This window comes from Pteronotus mesoamericanus, unplaced genomic scaffold, assembly GCF_021234165.1.
Source record: "Pteronotus mesoamericanus isolate MK-2021 breed Mesoamerican mustached bat unplaced genomic scaffold, CSHL_Meso_final scaffold_36, whole genome shotgun sequence".
Lineage (NCBI taxonomy): Eukaryota > Metazoa > Chordata > Mammalia > Chiroptera > Mormoopidae > Pteronotus > Pteronotus mesoamericanus.
In genome coordinates this window covers 7254509-7275004 of record NW_026555313.1, presented here as the reverse complement: position 1 = coordinate 7275004, position 20496 = coordinate 7254509, and the positions used below count along the sequence as shown (strand labels likewise).

General features: G+C 39.2%; 1 pseudogene; it reads right to left on the bottom strand.

Moving 5' to 3' along the window:
- LOC129086099 (heparan sulfate 2-O-sulfotransferase 1-like) overlaps window positions 1–20496 on the bottom strand; it is a 32779-nt pseudogene that overhangs the window by 5296 nt on the left and 6987 nt on the right.

Here is a 20496-nt window from a genome sequence, read left to right as displayed (position 1 = left end):
TTGTGCTTCTGGGCTTATATTCAAACTTGTTACAATGCAGTAGATTCCCAACTAGGGGCATAAATTCAGTAGCTGAGGGGCTACCCCTTAGAGATAAGATCTCTTTGTTGACCATTCCATGGTCACACTTGTTTTTGTCACATTCTAACACCATACTACTCACCAACCTCACCATCTACCATCAGCCCCAGAAGCTGGGCCAGGTGTCCAGGCCAGGGCTTCAGGATCTCTCCCTCCTTGTTTTGATGAGGTTTATTTCAGGAAAGAGACACTTATAAGTTGGAAGGAGTTTCTTTTCTTCAGTTTTACTTTCCAAATTTATTTGGGTGGCCACCTGTCCCCAGTGACCCTCAATTTCCATCTCCAGCCCTGTCCTCAGTACAGAATAGCTCATGTGATGAGCTCCTGGGCCTCCCCTTGAGTACTTTACATAGAACTCCAGTTCCAGATGCTAAAAACAGTTTATGCCATTAGTTTATGCCACCCCACTCTTTACCCTGCCACCCAGTCCCTATTTCAGTGATTACACCACCACCCAGTTGCCTTAATCAGAAACCCAAAGTCACCATCTTTTAAAATGTTCTTAATTCTTCACTCTTTCCAGTTCCATTACTTCTGATTTCATCCAGGACTTCATCGTCTCTTACCTGGATTATTACAACTGCCTCCTAACTTGTCCAATGCCAATATACTCTCCATAAAGCCTGACTGATCTTTCTAAAACACAAAGTGACTGTCACACCCCTTTTTAACATCCTTCAGGGATGCTTCACTAGTCTGTTGTCCCTTGTCATACAAATGGCTCCTGGCCACACTCAGCCTGCAGCCCATCTTTGTATGGCCCATGCGCTAAGAATGGACTTTACATTTTTAAAGAATTTTTAACCAAAGAAAACAACGAAGAATCTACGGCAGTGGTCATACCCGGCCTGAAAAGCCTAAAATATTTACTATCTAGCCCTTTAAAGAAAAAGTTTGCTGCCCCCACTTAAGTTTGGAGAACTCCACTCTGGCCCTCCTCTAACCCGTCAGGGCCAAGAGTCCGCATCTGTCCAAAGGGCTGTTCCACCCGGAGCCTATGTCCTCCTCCCTTCTAGCCAATGTTCCTGGAATTCCCAACCCAAAGGACATGAGCCTGCTTCTAGGGTTCAGTCTTAAGCCTCAGAGGTGGCCAAAGGCAGATGTTTTCAGGAAGACTGGACAGAACCTGGACTTGCAGGCTGGATTGTTCACACATGTGCATCAGGACTTTTCAGTTAGTTGCAAGAGAGAGGATGCAAAGAGAAGGGAACTGGCCAGGAAACTACTTGTGCTCTTACCCTGGGCCCCACGGGTATTAGCTCATGATACATTTAGAATTCCCTAGCAAGTAAGTAAGGCTCTTCAGGATATAGACCCCCTGTAGCACACACTCAAGGCAAGCACTGACAAGGCTGACTCTAGTGCACTATGCTGTTTTACCAGCTCTTGTGGACTTGCTTCCCTTTTGCTGCCATTCTCCTGGTTGAATCCGCTCATCTTCAAGACTCAGCTCCAAGGTCAACTCTCTTATGAAGCTTTCCAATCTCTCTTCTCCCCCTCTTCGCCTTTCTTCTTATTTTAGTCTTTGCAGCCTCAATGCCCTAACTCAAATATCTGTCACAGTACATATGACTCTTTACCTAGTTTATTGTGTCTGTTTGCATCCATTAGATTGAACCCTCCTTGAAGACAAAGAATTGGTCCAATATTTTTCTGTAAAATAATCAGTTTAATGGCGTTTCTATCAGATAATATGTACTCAATGATTTCTAAAAGAATGTATGATTAAATGAATGTATATGATTTGTCTACCCTACCAAATCCTGGGATCCACCCTCCAAAGGCATGGATATTTGTATATTGTGAGTGACTATGGTCTCCATTCCTTTTTTATTTTTATTTTTTTGCTTTGTAATAGTTTTTGTTCCATTATAGTTGATGCACAATATTGTATTTGTTTTTTGGCAACATAGTAATTAGATATTTATATAAAAGATCACCCTAATAAATCTATTACACATCTAACACCATACATAGTTATTACAATATTATTGACTATATTCCCTATGCTGTACTTTACATTCCCATGACTATTCTGTAAGTACCAATTTGTACTTTTTAATCCTATCGCCTTGTTCACACATCCCCTACACCTCCCACTGGCAACTGTCAAAATGTTTTCTTCCTATGAGTCTGTTTCTGGTCTGCTTGTTTATTTTGTCTTTTATATTCCACATGTAGGTGAAATCATAGACATTTGTCTTTCTCTGTCTGACTTATTTCACTCAGCGCAGCACCTTCTAGGTCCATTCACATTGTTGCAGATGGCGAGATTTCTTTCTTTTTTATGGCTCCATCATATTTCATTGTATGTATGCGCCAATTCTTCCTTATCCATTAGTCTCTTGATGAACATTTAGGTTGCTTCCATATCTTGGCTATTGTAAATAATGCTGCAATAAATATATGGCCACATATGTCTTTTCAATTTAGTGATTTGGGTTTCTTTGGGTAAGTACCCAGAAATAAAACTGCCGAGTCCTACTTTGTCTCTTGTTATAGCCTTTGTTTTAAAGTCTATTTTGTCTGGTATAAGTATGGCTTTTTTATTTTTCCATTTCCATGACATGAAATATCTTTTCCCATCCCTTTACTTTCAGACGGTGTGTGTCTTTTGGTCTGAAGTTAGTCTCATATAGACAGCATATGTAAAGGTCTTGTTTAGTTATCCATTCAACCGCCGTATGTGTTTGGACAGAAGCATTTAATTAATTTTCATTTAAAGTAATTGTTGCTAGATATGTATTAATTGTCATTTTATTATTCATTTTTTTGATCATTTGTTTTCTTTTTCTTCTTAAAGAAGACCCTTTAACATTTCTTATAATACTGGTTTGGTGGTGATGAACTCTTTTAGTGTTTTTGTTTGTTTTTTTGTCTGGGAAGCTCTTTACCTGACTTTCAATTCTAAATAATAGCATTGCTGGGTAATCTTGGTTGTATGTCCTTGCTTTTCATCACTTTGAATGTTTTGTGCCAATCCCCTTTTGGTCTGCAACATTTCTGTTGAGAAATCAGCTGTAAGCCTTATGAGAGCTCTCTTGCAGGTAACTGCTTTTCTCTTGCTGCTTTTAAGATTTTCTTTTTGTAGTTAACCTTTGATCTTTTAGTTATGATGTGTCTTGGTGCAAGCCTCTTTGGGTTCATCTTGTTTGGGACTCTCTGTTTTTTGGACTTTTATGTTTATTTCCTTTATGAGGTTAGGGAAGTTTTCCATCATTATTTTTTCAAATATGCTTTCAATTTCTTACTCTCTCTTCACCTTCTGGCACCCGCATGAGGCAAATCTTGGTATCCTTGAAGTTGTCCCAGAAGTTCCTTAAACTATCCTCATTTTTTTAAACTCTTTGTTCCTTTTGATTGCATGTTTTCTGCTTCCTTATCTCCCATTGTTTATTTGACCCTCTATTTCACTTACTCTACTATGGATTCTCTGTAATATATTCTTCATTTTGGTTATTGTATTCTTTATTTCTATTGTTTTTTATTTTCTATTTCTATTTTTATGTTTCCTATCTCTTTGTTGAAGTTTTCACTGAAATCATTGAGCATCTTTATAACCAGTATTTTGAATTCTGCATCTGGTAGATGGCTTGTCTCCATTTTGTTAGCCCCTCTTCTGGAGTTTTGTTCTGTTCTTTTGTTTGAGACATATTTCTTTCTCTCCTCATTGTGGCTGCCTCCCTTTCTATGGCTTCTATGCATTGTTTCTATGCATTGGGTAGAGCTGCTACATCTCCTGGTCTTGGTAGAATGGCTTAATGGAATAGGTATCTTGTAGGGCACATTGCACAGCCTCCAAAGTTACCCTATCTGGGTGCTTAAGGTATGTCCCCCATGTGGGCCGTATGTGCACTCTCCTCTTGTAGTTGAGCCTTGATTGTTTTGGGTACATCAATAGGAGGGATTTACTTCCACATCAACCATTTGCAAGGATTGGCTATGGCTACAGCAGAGGATCTGCTGTGTGCAGAAGCCGACCCCACAGAGCAGGGCTCGCTTCAGTGAAGCTCCTGTGCCCAATGAGTCTGCCCCTTGAGTGTGTCGCTCATGGAGGAGTTTGGGTGGTGCTCCAGCATTGTCTAAACCTGGCCGCCTGGTGCATTTGTTCTGGGGACTCCTGAGAGGTTCAAGACAAAATTAGCAGCCATCTGTGCATTGTCCAAGGCCACCCAGCATAAGCTACAAAGCGATCCTCAGATGACTGCTATTTATGCTGGGCTTGGAGGTGCCTAGAAGAGGCCAAGTTGTAAGCCAAAGCCAGTGGTTTCAGGCCTCGGGCCACTTAGCAAGAGGTATGGGGAATGTTGAGGCCACATGCTGCTGGTTTGGGATTTGTGAACCTTTGAGGGATTTTAGGAAAACCCACAGCATGAGCCGAGACAAAGCCATTTGTTTGGAAAACAAGGCCACAGCAAGGCCATTTGTATGGAAAAGCCACTGGGAATGGCTTTCTTGTGCTTAGAAGTTGGGTGGAGCAGGGTCTCAAGGAATTACAAAGGAAGGGCCAACAGTGTAAACCAGGTTGATGGAAACTCAGATATTGCATCCCCCTGCCAAATTTGTGGGGGATGACTCAGTAAAGGAAAAATAGCCACTGCCAGCACTTTTGTCTGGGAGAAAGCTAGTTCTTCACCCCTCACTCAGAGGCCAAAGAATTCAATTCTTCCTCATATGTCCCTCACTCACCTTTCATGCTACTGTACCAGCACTGGAAGTCAGAGCCAATGAATCCAAGTAAGTCCATGCACAGCCCCTTTAAGAGGAACTTCCTGGGACTCCAGACTCCCTCTATCTCACTCAGCCACAAACCCTGCTGATTTTCACAGCCAGAAGTTATGGTGACTTCTCTTTCTGGCACTGGAATTCTGGGCTGGGGAGCCCAGTATGGGGCCGTGACCCTTAGCTCCTCAGGGGCAACCTCACAGCCTAGGTATCCCTCCAATATTTTTATCTGCTACATGTGAGTGTGGGACCAACCCGTTCTGCATCTCTGCACCTCCTACCAGTCTCTACATGGATTCTTCTATATCCTCAGTTATAGGACTTCTGTTCAGCTAGATTTTAGGCAGTTCTCAATGATGGCTGTTCTATAGTTCAGTTATAATTTTGATGTGGTTGAGGGAGGATGCGAATACTGCATTTACCTAACTCCCCTAATGTGTTCTCAGACCCTTTGCTATCTTCATACGTACCTTACGGTCAACATCCATTTGATATTGAAAAAAAATTTAGAAGAGCTGTGAAAAAGATGAGCACAACACCATTAAAACTTACAGCATTAGGCCCAGTATAACAACCTGAATTATTAAGTGTTCAGAGACTGGAAGTTGTCTAGTCTACACTCCTCACTTCCCAAATGAAGAAACTGAAATTAAATTACTCATCAGATCAATACCTGTTCCCAATCCAGTATCCAATCAGAGGTAGACCCACCTTAACCCAAGGTTAATCATTCTCTCCCTGCCACAGGAGAACAACATGAAGACCATGTGGGAAGGAACGGGGAGAAAGGGCTCTTGCTAGTGGGCCATGAGAAGGTGCCACATGGGTTTGCATTAAGAAATGGAGATCATGGTGACACAGCGGATGGTGCTGAGACCCGTGAGAGGCCTGCCTAGCTGAGCCCCGGACTTCTGTTCTTTTTCTTCTGAAGGACGGTACCCCTGACTGGCTCGGCTGAGCAAGGCAGGAAATGCAGGGCTGTGTGTATTGACGGGTGTTTTAAACAGATTTTGAGATTTAACAGTGACATTTGGCTATTACTCAAAACCTGTATAACTTTTAAATAAATAGTTCCTTTCCGTTTCACCAAACTCTGCTATGGAAAGCCCTAATTTCTAAGGGTGGCAGGCAAAGGACCTAGAACAGAGGGACCCTGGGGAGGGGGACATTGTTTCAGTAACAGTACCTTGGCCCCCCACAAACGGGTCCTATATTTGGTAACAGTTTGGTACTTTTAAAAATTTTAGGTCACAAATTAACTGAATCTCAGTGTACATTATAAGACAGAAGCAAGTTCATTTGAACCAGAAGAGATTCATATCACACTTCTCTTTCATCCTATATTCAGGCAAGAGTAGAGGAAATTAAGTTAATTTCCAATATTTCAGACCAATATTTCAGAACAAGCAAGGATCACCCATTCCCATGCCTATTTACCTCTTCCCCTTTTCATCAAATGTCCCAGAAAATAAACAAAATCAAGTAGAAAATGTCAAATGTTTAGTAAAGACACTTAAATATTTCAAAACTGGGGGTAGTTACATGCCTTTCAAGGAATTCTGTCTTAATATTGATGGAGTAAAATAGTTAAAAGGATTATTGTAAGGGCTATTTTGCATTTAATATGCACAGTGTCTATTTGCAAATAATCCAGTTTGCAAATAATCCAGCTGAAGAGTTGGTTTTCTAACCCAATTTCCTAAAATGGATTTGCCTGTTTGTAATTGGAAACTTCCTAGAATATAAACAATAAACATAAATTTTATTTTCATGTTAATTACAAACTTCAGTAGTCAACAATTTGCACAAATTATTTTGGAGAGAATCTTCCTATGTGAACTTGCTCCTCAAAGACTAGTCATTTAAAATAGAAAAATGCACAGGGTAGTCTCATATTAAAATTGCATCAAAGTGTTACCAGAAGAATGCACTGGATTTTTATCTTGGAAATTGCAGCTAACATCTTTCTTTCCCTGTAATCATATTCACCTTTGATGCCTCATCTATGTCACCAGTTTTCCAAGTGCGGTCTGGCAGCATCAGCAACACCTGGGAACTGGCTGGTAATGCAAATTCTTGAGTCCTACCCCAGACCTGCTCAGAAGGAAATTCTGCAGGTGGGGCCCGGCACTCTGCGTCTTAAATAGCCTGTCTGGTGGTTCTGATACAAGTTTGAGGATAGATGCTAACTTGTGGTAGCAACTCACCACATCCTGTTTCTTTATCTTTCAAATGCTTTTACCATTGCACAGGCCTGTGCCACCTTATAGAGGTAAAAAGAGAAAAGTAGCATCTGAGAGCTGTCCTGGCATTCACAGCTGGGCCGGGTATAGTGCATCAACAATTCCACAGAACATCATCAGTCCAGGCCATTGTGTGATCATGACAAAAAACAAGACCACTCTATAGTCATGTCTGAACATAGACAAAAACAGGAACTTGTTGAAACCACAAAAATAACCGAAGAATTTTCCAGTCTAGCTGAGTGAATAGCCATTGCCTCTTTCCCAAAATTAAAGATTTATACTCAGTTTATTTCCAATAAGATTTATCAAATACCCAATGAAAGAATTGCTCCACTTCCTGACAGCATCCAATCCCAGAAAAAAGTCCCATGACTCAATATTTACCTACATAAACTCAAATCCTGAAATAAGTCCTTTCTTGTTAGTTCTTACTAAGATGTTGTAGGGCATGTGGCCTCCCTTGCGTCATTGAGTAACAACCCAACCTGCTCAGGAATAGGTGTCCCTGGTGGTTTCTGGCTAGATGACATTGACACAGGAATTATCGCACAAACTTCCAGTCAGTGGGGACCAGTGCCCTTTTGTAAAAAGGTTGTTCCCAATCCCACCCAAGGAAAGTACAGAAGTTGAGAGTTGTCATTTAGAAATATTTACAACAATCTGAGAGAGTAATTTTATGCCCGTCGAAACTAAAAATAGAACATCAGGCTTGTATTTTGTATACCAGTTGTTAAAATTTTATTTTTCTAATAAGTTGTGATTGTATTTTACAAATGATCTGCAATAGATTTTAAAGAGAAAAAAAGAAACTGGTTATTTATCACAAATTTTTCGAGATGCACCATCCTAAAGGACTTCTCTAATGCTTTTATTCTTCAACACTGCTCTCCTATTATTCTTCTTAAAATTCTGCTTTCAGGTTATTACATGCTTTCTCAAGTATCTTCAACATTACAATCTCCATTTTCCAGTTGAAGAGGGAGAAAAATTAACGTATTTTGAGCATCTAACCATATGCTATTAATTGTTCAGATTTAAATACCCATACCCAGGAAATAATTTTAAATAACTATTAGCACCGTACTCCAAGACCTACTCCACAAAGAGCACAAGGCCCCAAAGTTTTTGCAAGTGATTTAAATCTTCAAGGAACACGTATATCAAATGTTATTTACACAAGAATCTAACAGGACAGGCTCCCTAACTAACTTTTTTAGAGTCCATCCCAGTAGAACAAACCTGGTCTATATAGTATTTAAAAATTAACGTGCTGTCTCATTAGTAAATATTGGTGCAAAGGTGTATACTAGACACATTAGAATTTGTTCTTCAGTTAACATCTATCAGGTACAGCAGGTCCTTAAATGATGTCATTTTGTTCAACATCATTTTGTCATAATGTTGATGAGATGCCATAGGAACTAAACTTATTAGTATCAATTAGCCTATCACAAAATTGATTTTGTTTTAAGTTGTTTCACTTAAAGTTCCAGACTCTATTGATGATGTCAACGAGGAATCACTGTATTTACTGTTAGGTGTTGGCACTATTCATGGTGCTTTCCGTGGTCACGTTTGTGCCACCTCCCCTTCTTACGATAATACAGACTTTGTCATCCTTGGCTTTAGAAGTAGGTATGTGACATAGGTGGAGCCAATCAGAACACCTCACCCCTCTGGCCTCAGTGATGAATATAGTGATTTTGCTCATGGTCCATGTAGAGTAAGTCAGTTTTCCCCAAAATTGTTTTAACAATAGCTACAGGTAGCAAGGGAATTGCCCTTTCTCCCCTGTTGTGAGTCATTAAGACATGGCACGTATTTCCACAGCTGTATTCCCAGTACATGGAGAAAAATCTTTCTGATACCATAAAAAAGTCAATCCGAAATGCAGAGAGATGTAGGGGTAGAAAGATCAAAAGTGAGAACAAAAGTCCAAAGGAGAAACTCTCAGCACTGGGGGATTCCCTAGGGCTAAGTCACCCCTGAAGCCCACGCCTTCTCTGCCTTGACTAAAGCTTGCTTCTGTAAACCAACAAAATTCCCTTTTTGGTTTAAGGTAGTTTGAGTTTTTTTCCTGTTACTTACAACTCAAAAGCCTTCAATAATACAGATCTTCATGAGGTAACCTAGTGTGTTATTGTAGAAAGAGCAAGGGCTAAAGATTGAGACTAATATAGTTTCTCCACCTAGTAATTGTATGACCATTAGTTACTCAGCCTCTCTCAGCATCATGTGCCTTGTTTACAATCTGGGAATAAAAACAGCTCACACTTAGAGTTATACTATAAGTTTTGGAACAGCAGAAAATACGTCAGTCTTTGTTTTTATTGCTCACATTTCTTTTTCATGGGAAGAGAGAGAAGAATCTATCTCTATCCAGGATTTGTTTGCTAGTTACCTCTACTAGCATCTCTGTCTTATTTACCATTTTTCCCCACTAGCACAATGCCTTGAATGAGGATGCTTAATAAATACATAATGAGTAAATTAAGTCAAAGGAGGAATCATGGAAGAAGTAACATTTGAGCTGAACAAAGAGGACTGAAGTGGTAAGATCATCGTAAGCATGAGACAGACTCAGCAGAGCAAAGGCAAAGAGGCATGGAAGAGTCTGCCTAATATGGCCAGAGTTCAGGGAATATGGATGGCAGCGAGAGGAGAGGCTGCAGCACAGTGTCAGCTAGAGGGAGGGAGACCCAAAGCTGTTAAAAGATTCAAGTGTCTCTTTCAAAAATTTATATGGAACCATAAATGACCCAGATTAGCTGCAGCAATTTTGAGAAAGAAACACCAAGTAGGAGGGATCACAATACTGGACATCAAACTATACTACAAAGCCACTATACTCAAAACAATCTGGTACTGGCACAAGAACAGATCTATAGACCAGTGGAACAGAATAGAAAGCCCAGAAATAAGCCCAGGTCTCTATGGGCATCTAATATTTGACAAAGGGGGCAGAAGCATAAAATGGAGCAATAATAGCCTCTTCAACAAATGGTGTTGGGAGAGCTGGATGGCTACATGCAAAAAATTGAAATTGGATCATCAGCTGACACCATACACAAAAATAAACTCAAGATGGATAAAAGACTTAAATATAAGTCGCAACACCATCAAAGTCCTAGAGGAGAACATTGGCAGGAAACTCGCAGATATCCCACACAGCAATTTTTTCACCGATATGTCTCCTAAAGCAAGGGACATAAAGGAAAGAATAAACAAGTGGGACCTCATCAAAGTAAGAAGCTTCTGCATGGCTAAAGAAAACATCAGCAAAATGAAAAAGGAGCCAACTGTATGGGAAAATATATTCGCTAATGATACATCAGATAGAGGTTTGCTCTCCAAGATATATAAAGAACTCACTCGACCCAACTCCAAGACAACAAACGATCCAATCAAAAAATGGACAAAGGACCTGAGCAGACACTTTTCCAAGGAGGAGATACAGAGGGCACAGAGATATTTGAAAGGATGCTCAGCATCACTAGCCATCAGAGAAATGTAGATCAAAACCACCATGAGGTATCACCTCACACCGGTCAGAATGGCCATCAGAAACAGATCAACAAACAACTGGTGCTGGCGAGGGTGTGGAGTTTGAGTAGTCCACTGTTGGTGGGAGTGCAGACTGGTGCAGTCACTGTCTGCACCAAAAAGCTGAAATTTCCTCAAAAAGCTGAAAATGGAACTGCCTTTTGATCCAGTGATTCCCCTGCTGGGACTATACCCTAAGAACACCAAAACGCCAACACAAAAGAACCTGTGCACCCCAATGTTCACAGCAGCACAATTTACAATAGCCAAGTGTTGGAAGCAACCTAAATGCCCATCAGTAGATGATTGGATCAAAAAATAATGGTACATATAAACAATGGAATACTATGCAACAGAAAGGAAAAAGGAACTACTAAACTTTGCGACAGCATGGATAGAACTGGAGAGCATTATGCTAAGCAAAATAAGCCAGGGAGCGAAAGACAAATACCATATGATCTCACCTATAAGTGGAACCTAACCAACAATACAAAGATGCAAGGAAAATAAGACCAGCAACACTGAAAGGAAAAGAAACCAACAGAGACAAGAGGGAAGGAGGGCGGGGGGCGGGGAAACGGAAGGGAAGGGGAAAGTCAAGGAACATATAGCAAGGACTCATGGACAAAACCAAAGGGGAAGAGCTGAGGGAGGGAAGGAGGGAGGGGGCAAGGGAAAGTGGTGGGGGGTAGGCAGAGACAAATGTATTTGAAAAAATAAATTAAAAAAAAAGATTCAAGTGTCTTAATTATTGGTGACGAAATCAATGGCTGAAGTCAACTGTTGGAAGCCAGGAACAATGACTAGAATATGGAATGGGCAGGACTTGGTGAATGACTGGCTTCCAAAAGAAAAGGAGAGGAAGAAATCTAAGAGGACATCCAGATTTCCTGCCCTTTGGTCTTCCAGATTTTACAGTGGTCTGCTTGCGGCTAGGTCCCTCATCATAGGCGAACCCTGGCACCTGGCCATCTGGGTCAGAGACCCAGGGGAGGAAAAAAGTTTTCCTGGACCCTCATAGGGTCCCTAACTGGATCCAGAAATTAAACTGACTAATAAGGATTAACAGGAGCAAATCATACAAATTTATTTAATGTGAGTTTTCTGTGACATGAGAGCTCTCATAAGGAAATAAAGACCAGAAGAAATGGTTAAACCTGAGTGCTCTTATGCCAGGTTTGATGAAGAATGGACAGTCATGGAGAAGTATGATAGGACAAAGGGTATGTGGTAAGTGCAGTGAACTAGAGGAAACTTAGCAAGACCTGCTTACTTGGATTCTTCTTCTTTCATCTTGAAAATGAGGATGCTCCTTTCTCCTGGTACAGAGAGGGCCCTCTCAGGGTCTCATGACCTGCTTCAGGGAAGAAGAGTCAGGGGAAAGTCAGAGAGACCTTCCTGCATCTTCCATTTTCTCCCAGTCTTTCAGCTTAAAACATACACTATGCCAAGATGTCATATTCTAGGGTAGCCTGTCCTGAACCCCATCACTTGAAAACGAGAGCTTGGTTTGACAAATGCCTCTGCAGTACAAGCCAACTCTTTGACCTTTTTGGGTTTCTGCTTTTACTTACTTTTTAGCCTTTTAAAATTCCTAATTTCCTCATCAGTTTATTGGGGTCTTATTTTCTGAATGCCTTTGTATCCTTTGGCCAGCATTTTTATGTGTTTTCACTGTGCAAGTCAACCAAGATGTATATAAGCTTCATTGCCAGAGAGACAAGTCTAAGAACTACCTGAAAAAGGTAGTTCTATTTACTATACTTTTACTATTTTCATTTCAAAAATGTTTCCTTAATTGTGTTTTTCTCTATCTACGTTATTGTAGAATATTTTAATATTTTACTCTATCTGATCTTTCTTCTTATATTTCATGATTAATTTGTTTAAGGTTTCCCAAACTTTTTAAAACTTTCTAATCTTTGATTAAAGCAAGTGAGTATGTGTAATTGTTATAAACAAATCAGTAAAGCAGAGTAGCGAAGAGCATGAGTTCTGGACCCAAATTTCCTGGGTTCAAACACTCATTGCCACTTAGCTATATGCCCTGTGCCTTATGGGGGTGATAATAATAGTACCCTCCTTATTGGGGACTGAAGTAGTTAACGTATGTAATACTCTTAGAACATGACCTACCACATAATAAGTGCTATATTGTGTTTATACTATTAAAATTATAATGATTAAATTGTTAAAAAATTATTATTCCTACCTGTCACCTGTCAGTGACAACATTTATAAATTAGTAACTCATTCACATGTGCTTAATTGACTGGAGAAATAATATGAAAGCCGTGCCCATTTAAACATTTGGAAACTAGACCTAAGTATTTTATGTAAAAAGAGAATTAACACTGAACACTTATTGTGCCAACCACAACAATAAGGATTTTCTATAGACTATCTCATTCTAACATCACTATAACATAGGTACTACCATCAGTCTCATATTACAGTTGAAGAAATGGAAGTTCTGAGAAGCTAAGGGACTGACTTATGCTTGTAGATGGAGGAAGAAACAGATTCAAAGGCAGGCTATCAGGTGGCACAGGAGAACGTTTAACCAGAAAAGTGGGCAGTCATGTGTCTCTGGGGTTAGCACACGTTTGTGTTTCTTGAATTCATGGATTTGGTTCCTTGTTGCTGTTAGTTATGGCAGCTAAATGGGACGTTAAAGACACCTTAGTCAAATGAATGCTTTCATTCTACCCAAGAGGAAATTCGGGCTATAAGTTTGTGAGTAGGGCTCCACAATTTAAAATGGTAGAAATGAGGCCAGAAGCCCTACCTTCTAACACTTAATAACAGTGTTCATTCACGATACCTTCCTTAATCCTCAAGTCAGCCTTTTCTTAAAAAAAAAAAAAAAAAAAAAAGGTGTATTATAAATAAACCATCTGAACTATTTGATACAGAAGAAATACAAATTGTTTTATTAATATATAGAAAGCCAGTGTTTTTGGATATTTGAAATGTTTTCACCTAGATAAGTTTATTACAGTTACATGTATAATTTACAGCTAGCAATAAAACAAGATAACACAGCACCAAGCAATTTGAACAAAAGTCATTTCAAAGAAGTAACAGGAGTTTAACTAGATTAGATAGTAATGTCACTATCATTAGAGCCACACAACCTTTCTAATATACTAGAGGATCATGTAAACCAACTGGTTGTTAAGAAGAAAAAAGTATTTTAAGGCTAAGTAAACTTCCTCTTTCTGCTGAAGCATAGCCAGCTTCTGTGAAGAGATACAGCAAAATACAGTATAAGTTAAAATCAATGCTGCCTGAATGAGAATGTGAATTACCACTTCACCAATCCCTATTTCTCAGGTACCAGCAGGCCACTTGGCAGCCCCTCCCAACAAGGTAAGCCTTCATTAACAAGAATGAAGATCAGATCTGGACATGCTATCCCTGAGACTGGGATACTCATGTGTTCTGGCTAGCTCAGTATCTAAGTGCTTCACTTATCCCAGCCTGTCAAAAACTTGATGTCCCACCAGGAAAGGAACTTGACATGCTCATCTTTGTCTTCCCAGAGCCTAGCATGGTCTTAATGCGTAGTGGGTGGGCAATACCTGTCTTTGGAATGGTGTAACAGTTAGATGAATTAAGGAATCAATGAGTTAATGGGTGTCTCTGTGACTAAAGGTCAGGGACAGGATGGTTCAGATGTGGCATCTCCCTTCTGTGGTCACAGACAAGGTCTATGTGAAAATATCAGAAGATACACGTTCACCCTAATTCAGTATAAACCAGTAGTGACAGTGTGGCTTATAAAAAAAAATTGGGATATAACCTCGAGATTGAGTTAACTAGAGTATGGTGCTCAGGAGAAAGAAAATTAATACAAGATCTTCACTGCTATGGTCACTTCTCAAGCATTGTGAATACTGTGCTCAATTCAAAGGGAAATGATCCTTCTTTCTAAGATGGAATCTCACCCTTTGGTCCTGACTGTTCACATGATTTTCTTCCACCCATAAAAACCTCCTCCATCTCATTCTTCATCTCTCCTTTGTCCTTCTTGGAATTCTTTTCTGTTCTACACCAGTACCCACACTCCCAACTTATTTCTATTTCTGCCAAACCCCTTTTACAATTTATGTACATGTGTTCTTTATCAAAAGAATATAAACTTCAAAGCACTGATCAAAGGTAAATGACTTCCATTATTTTTGCTGTACATTTCATATCTATCAGATTATGATCTTCTAAAAGCCAGTAACAGACCCTTGCCATTTATTTTATTTTATTCCCTTTTAAATTACACACTGCACCTAGCTAGTTGTTCTGAACAAAAGAAAAATTGCTTGTTTGACGGTTGATCTATCTACAAGCCACAACAAGCGGAACCTGACACACTAGCAAGGAACATACATGCACTCCACGCCAGAAGCTAGCTTTTGAAACATTTCTTAGTATTATAAATATGCAGATATGTTCTCTGATTACCTATTTCCATGTACATAGCTCAAAAAGAGTTAAGCAACTTTAAATAAACAGATAATTCCCAGAAGAGGAAATACAAATGGCTAGTAAAGCAGGCAAAGATATGTCATCTCATTTAATAAAAAGGGAAATGCAAACTGAACTGAATGAGACTGCCATTTGCCTGTCACATTAGCAAAAGCCAAAGAGTTAAAGTTCACTGTCAACAATGGTGGGATGTAAATTTTAAGGGGCTCTTTACAATACTAATCAAAAAATTTAAAACATATATCCCTTGACTAAATAATCCCACTTTGAAAAATCTACTCTTCAGAATTATTTTTTTCATTCTGCCAGGAGCTTGGCTAAAGGATATTCACAGTGCCATAGTGTATATTAGTAAAAATTATAGATAATCTAAATATCTGTCAAAAGTGAGCTGTTTAAATAAATTACATCTATGTTCTGATGCTATGTACCTGTCGCAAAGAATGAAGCATATCTATATATGCAGATATAAAAAATGATCACAAAATATTGTAAAATAAAAAAAAGTAAGTTGCTTACATGACCATAATAAGAATGAAATCTTACCATTTACAAAAACATGGACAGACCTAAGGGTATTATGCCACATGAAATAAGTCAGTCAGAGAAAAACAAATACCATATTATTTCACTTATGTGTGGGATCTAAAAAACAAAATAGATGAATGAACAAAACAGTAAGAGGCTCATAGATACAGAGAACAAACTGAGGGCTGTCAAATGGGAAGGGGGTCGGGGGTTGGGTCAAAAAGGGTAAAGGGATTAGGAAGTACAAGTTGGTAGTCATGGGGATATGAATTACAGCATATGGGATAGAACCAATAATACTGCAATAACTACGTATCAAGCCAGGGGGGCACTGGAAATATCAAAGGGATAACTTTTTAAAGTATATAATTGTCTGACCACTATGCTGTACACCTGAAGACAATACAAAATAATACTGAATGCCAGAAAAATAAATAAAAGAATTGAGTTTAGGTATAAGGTTAGGGTTAGGGCTAGGGCTAGTGTTAGGGTTTGGGTTGAGTTTGGTAATAGTCTAGGGCTATGTTTGGTTTAGGGTTACACTTGCGGTTGGGTATAAAGTTGGGTTAGGATTAGGGTTATGGTTAACCACTGAGGTTAACTACAAGGTGTTAGTGTTAAGGTAAGGTTTAGGTACAGGTTTAAGGTTAAGTTTACTGTTAGGATTTTGTAGAGAACTAGGAACAGGGTTAGGGTTGGGGTTAAAGATAGGTTTGAAGTTAGGTATAGTGTTAGGATGGGGTTTAGAGTTGAAGTTAGGGTAAGGGTTAGTGTTATGATTAGGGTTGATGTTAGGTATAGTGTTAAGGTTAGGGTTAGTGTTATGTTAAGGCCAATGTTGGGTGTTGGGTTAAAGTATGTTTAGGTTTAGGGTTAGGATTAAATTGATGTTAGGTTAGGAATAGGATTAGGATAAAATTAAATTTAGAATTACAGTAAGGGTTAGGGTAAATTTATTTTTTAGGATCAGATTAATGTGAGAGTAAGTGATGGATTTAAGATTTGTGTTAGGATTAGGGTCTGGTTTGAGATTAAAGTTTAGTTTTAGGGTTAAGGTTAAGTTAAGGATAGGTTTAGGGTTGAGATTAGAATTAAGATTAGTTTTAGGGTTAGGTTTAGGTTTAGAGTTAAAGTTAAAATTAATTTTAAGGTTTACAATTAGGTTTAAGGTTATATATACAAGGGGGAACCAAAACAACCTGAATTATCTTCTGGAGGGCAGGCCCCTTGTGGAGGCTTCCTCCGCTAGGTGAGGGTTCTAGGCAACACATCTGTATCAGTGCACCTGCTGGCATTGTTGTGAGAGGCTGCATTTAGCTTCAGTGAATTTGTTTTTGCAGACTCAATGCGTCTGCACATTTCATGAGAGGTGATTCATGAGTGCACCTGTCATACAACACTGAGTGTTCAGCACATTTTGACCAAAAATGGCATAACTTCCATACCCCACCCTCCCTATTCACCCGATCTCACCCTGGGGGACTGTTTTGTTTCCCAGGATGAAAAAAGGACTCGAAGGGAAACATTTAGCCGATCTGGAAGAGGTGAAACAAAAAATGGCAGCAGCATTAAAAGGCATCAAAATTGATGAGTTCAAAAACTGTTTTGAGCAGTGGAAAAAACATCTTGATAGGTGTATTGCATCAAATGGAAGAGTACTTTGAAGGTGACTGAAGTTTAAACATGTAAGAATAAATACACAACTTTTAATAAATAAATTCTGGCTTTCTTGGGGTCCCCACTCAGAGGTTTAGAATTAGTGTTAGAGTTAGGATTAAGTTTGAAGGTCGGTGTAGTGTTAGGCCTAGAATTCGGATTTGAATTTGGGTTAGGGTTAAGGTTAAGTATAGGTTTAGGGTTAGAATTACAAATAAAAAAAATGATTATAAGATATTGTAAAAAAGAAAAAAGTCTTTGCCGAGGGTCACATTCAGTGGTGATTGCCTCAGGGGCATCTTTAGGAATCAATAGGACATGGCAGAAAACAGGCAGACCGAAATCAAGACCTACAAGACTGCCCCTTTTCACAGCCTGTTCCCCAGACAACCCGACCAGGAACTGTTGGCAGAACTACCTAGGCTTCCATCGCCGTGAGAAGGCAATGACTGCTAAAAGGGGTGGCATCCCTGTGTGTGCTGGAGTCTGCACAAGTCTCTCTGCCCCATATCCTGGGTGTTGGCTTGGGACGACTGCCAGGTGGAAATCGCCCTTCCTGTGAAGACCCAAGCTGGCGGCACCCCGCCTCTCCTCTGTCCGCCATCCTTCTCCGACGGAGGTGAACAGGGACCTAGGTACATCTTACCCTGCGAGCCAGAAGCACAGCTTAACTAATAATAAATACTTGAAGGAAAAAAGTGTAAAAAATAAACAACAACAAAAAAACCCAGGTTGCTTACTTGACCATAAAAAAAGAATAAAATCGTACCATTTGCGACAACATGGGTAGACCTAGACAGCATTATGTGAACTGAAAGAATTCAGAGAAAAACAAATACCTTATGATTCCACTTACACAAAACAAAATAAAATTTTAAATTACAGGAAGAAATTCAGATACAGGTAACAAATTGATGATTGCCAGGTGGGAAGGGAGCTGGGAGACTAAGTAAAAAAGGTGAAGGGATTAAGAAGTACAGATTGGTAGTTACAAATAGTCATGGGGATGTAAGGTACAGTATAGGGAATACAGTCAATAATATTATAACTGTGTATGGTGCCAGGTGGGTACTGGATTTATTGGGGGATCACCTCGTAAGTTATATAAGTGTCTAACTGCTGTGCTGTTCACCTGAAACTAATATTGAATATCAACTGTAATTTTAATATAAAAATAAAATATAAATTAAAAGGATAACCAAAAAAATTTTTTGTAAAAAAGCAAGTTGCAAGCAGTACATAGTATAATTCAGTTTTGTGAAAAAAAAAAAGACATATGTTTCTATGTTCATACAAATACACAAATTTCTACATAACTGTATGCACAAAAGCAAACATACAAGCAAAAACAAAGGTCCAAAAAGAATAATAACCCACTGCTAAGTGTGGTTCTCTCTGAGGAGGTAAAACAGGAAGTACTCTGCTTTTATGTACTTCTGTGTATTGTTTAAATTTTCTTTCAACATTAATGTAATATTTTTTACTTTTTTTAAAATAAAAATAAACACATAAAAGTAGAGAATTTAAAAATAGTTATAAAATATTTGAATATTCTCAGAAGCAATGATCAAATTTCAGAAACTACATGCATGAATAATCTCAAGTATTCTTTAGAACTCTATGCTGAAATTATTCACATATATTTATGGGGGTTACAGGAACCTGAAACCCTATGTGGTAGCATAGAACAACCATTTCCATGCTGTGAATGAAGTAAGAAAGGAACTAAAAAAAAAAAGGAAATTTCTTGACCACTTTTCTTTAAAGAAATTGGCAGCCCAGGCATAGGACTCTCAGAAACAATTCACCCAATCATTGATTTAGGCTAGGGGCCACAAGTTCAAATGCCACAGGAGGGCAAAGTATCAGAGATTAACAAGGTCAGCTGGGAACAAGACCATGAGGACCAGAGGGACTGTGGGAGAGTGTACTGCCTGATGGGGCAACTGTTCTATAACCCCAGCCAGAGGACAGGATCGGTCTGGTTGTTACCTATTCTTCTAACCACCTGGCTATAAATCAGAGGTTCCCATGACCCCCTCCTTGTGTTTAATTAATTTGCTAGAGCAGTTCACAGAACTCAGGAACCCATTTGCTCATTAGATTACTGGTGTATCATAAAAGGATGTAACTCAGACACAGCCAGACCAAAGAGATGCACAGGGCAAGGTATGTGTTAAGGGTATGAGCCTTCCATGTTTTCTCCAGGTAGGCCACTCTCTCTTAAAACTCCAAGTTTTCACCCACTAGGAAGCTGTCCAATATTCATCCTTTTGGGTTTTTATGGTGGTTTCATTACATAAGCATGATTAAGTTGTCCACTGCTGGCCCCTTTTCCCTCCCTGCAGGTCAGGGGGAGGGGACTGAAATTTCTAACCCTCCAATAACTTGATTTGTTCCCCTGGCAACCAGCTCTCTTGCTCAGGTGATTTGACCACTTTTTAGAAGTCACTTTATTAACATAACAAAAGACACCTTTATCTCTCTCACCGCTTAGCAAATTTCAAGAGTTGTAGAAGCAAGCTCTTGTACTAGCAATAGGATCAAAGCCAAATATATATTTATTACAAATCACAATATTATAATGTACAGTGAAATATTACTTAGCCATAACCAGGAATGAAGTTCTGATACCTGCTATGACGTGGATGAGCCATGAAAACATTTTGCTAAGTAAAATAAGCCAGACATAGAAGAACAAATATTGTATGATTTAACTTACAAAACAGGCAAATTCGTAGACCCAGGAAATAGATTGGAGGTCACCAGAGACCGGAGGAGGAAGGAGTAGTGAGTTATTGTTTAATGCGTACAGAATTTCTGTTCGGGGTGATGAAAAAATTTGCAACTAGCTAGTGGTGATGGTTGTACAGTATTGTAAAACGTAATGCCATTGATTGGTTAAAATTGGTTTGAATGGCACATTTTATGTTTGGGGTTTTTTTCCCTTTTTTATTTTTATTTTTATTGTTCAAATACATTTGTCTCTATTTTCCTGCCACCACTTTCCCCTGTCCCACCCACCCCCACCTCCCTCCCTCACTCCTTCCCCACTTTGGCTCTGTCCATGGGGCCTTTACACATGTTCCTTGATTTGACCCTTCCCCTGGTTTTCCCCGTTACCCCCCTCCCTCCTTCCCTCTCATTACTGGTGTGTTTTTTCTTCCAGTGTTGCTGGTTATATTTTTCTTGCTTGTTTTATATATTTTAGTACAATAAAAAATGAGAGATT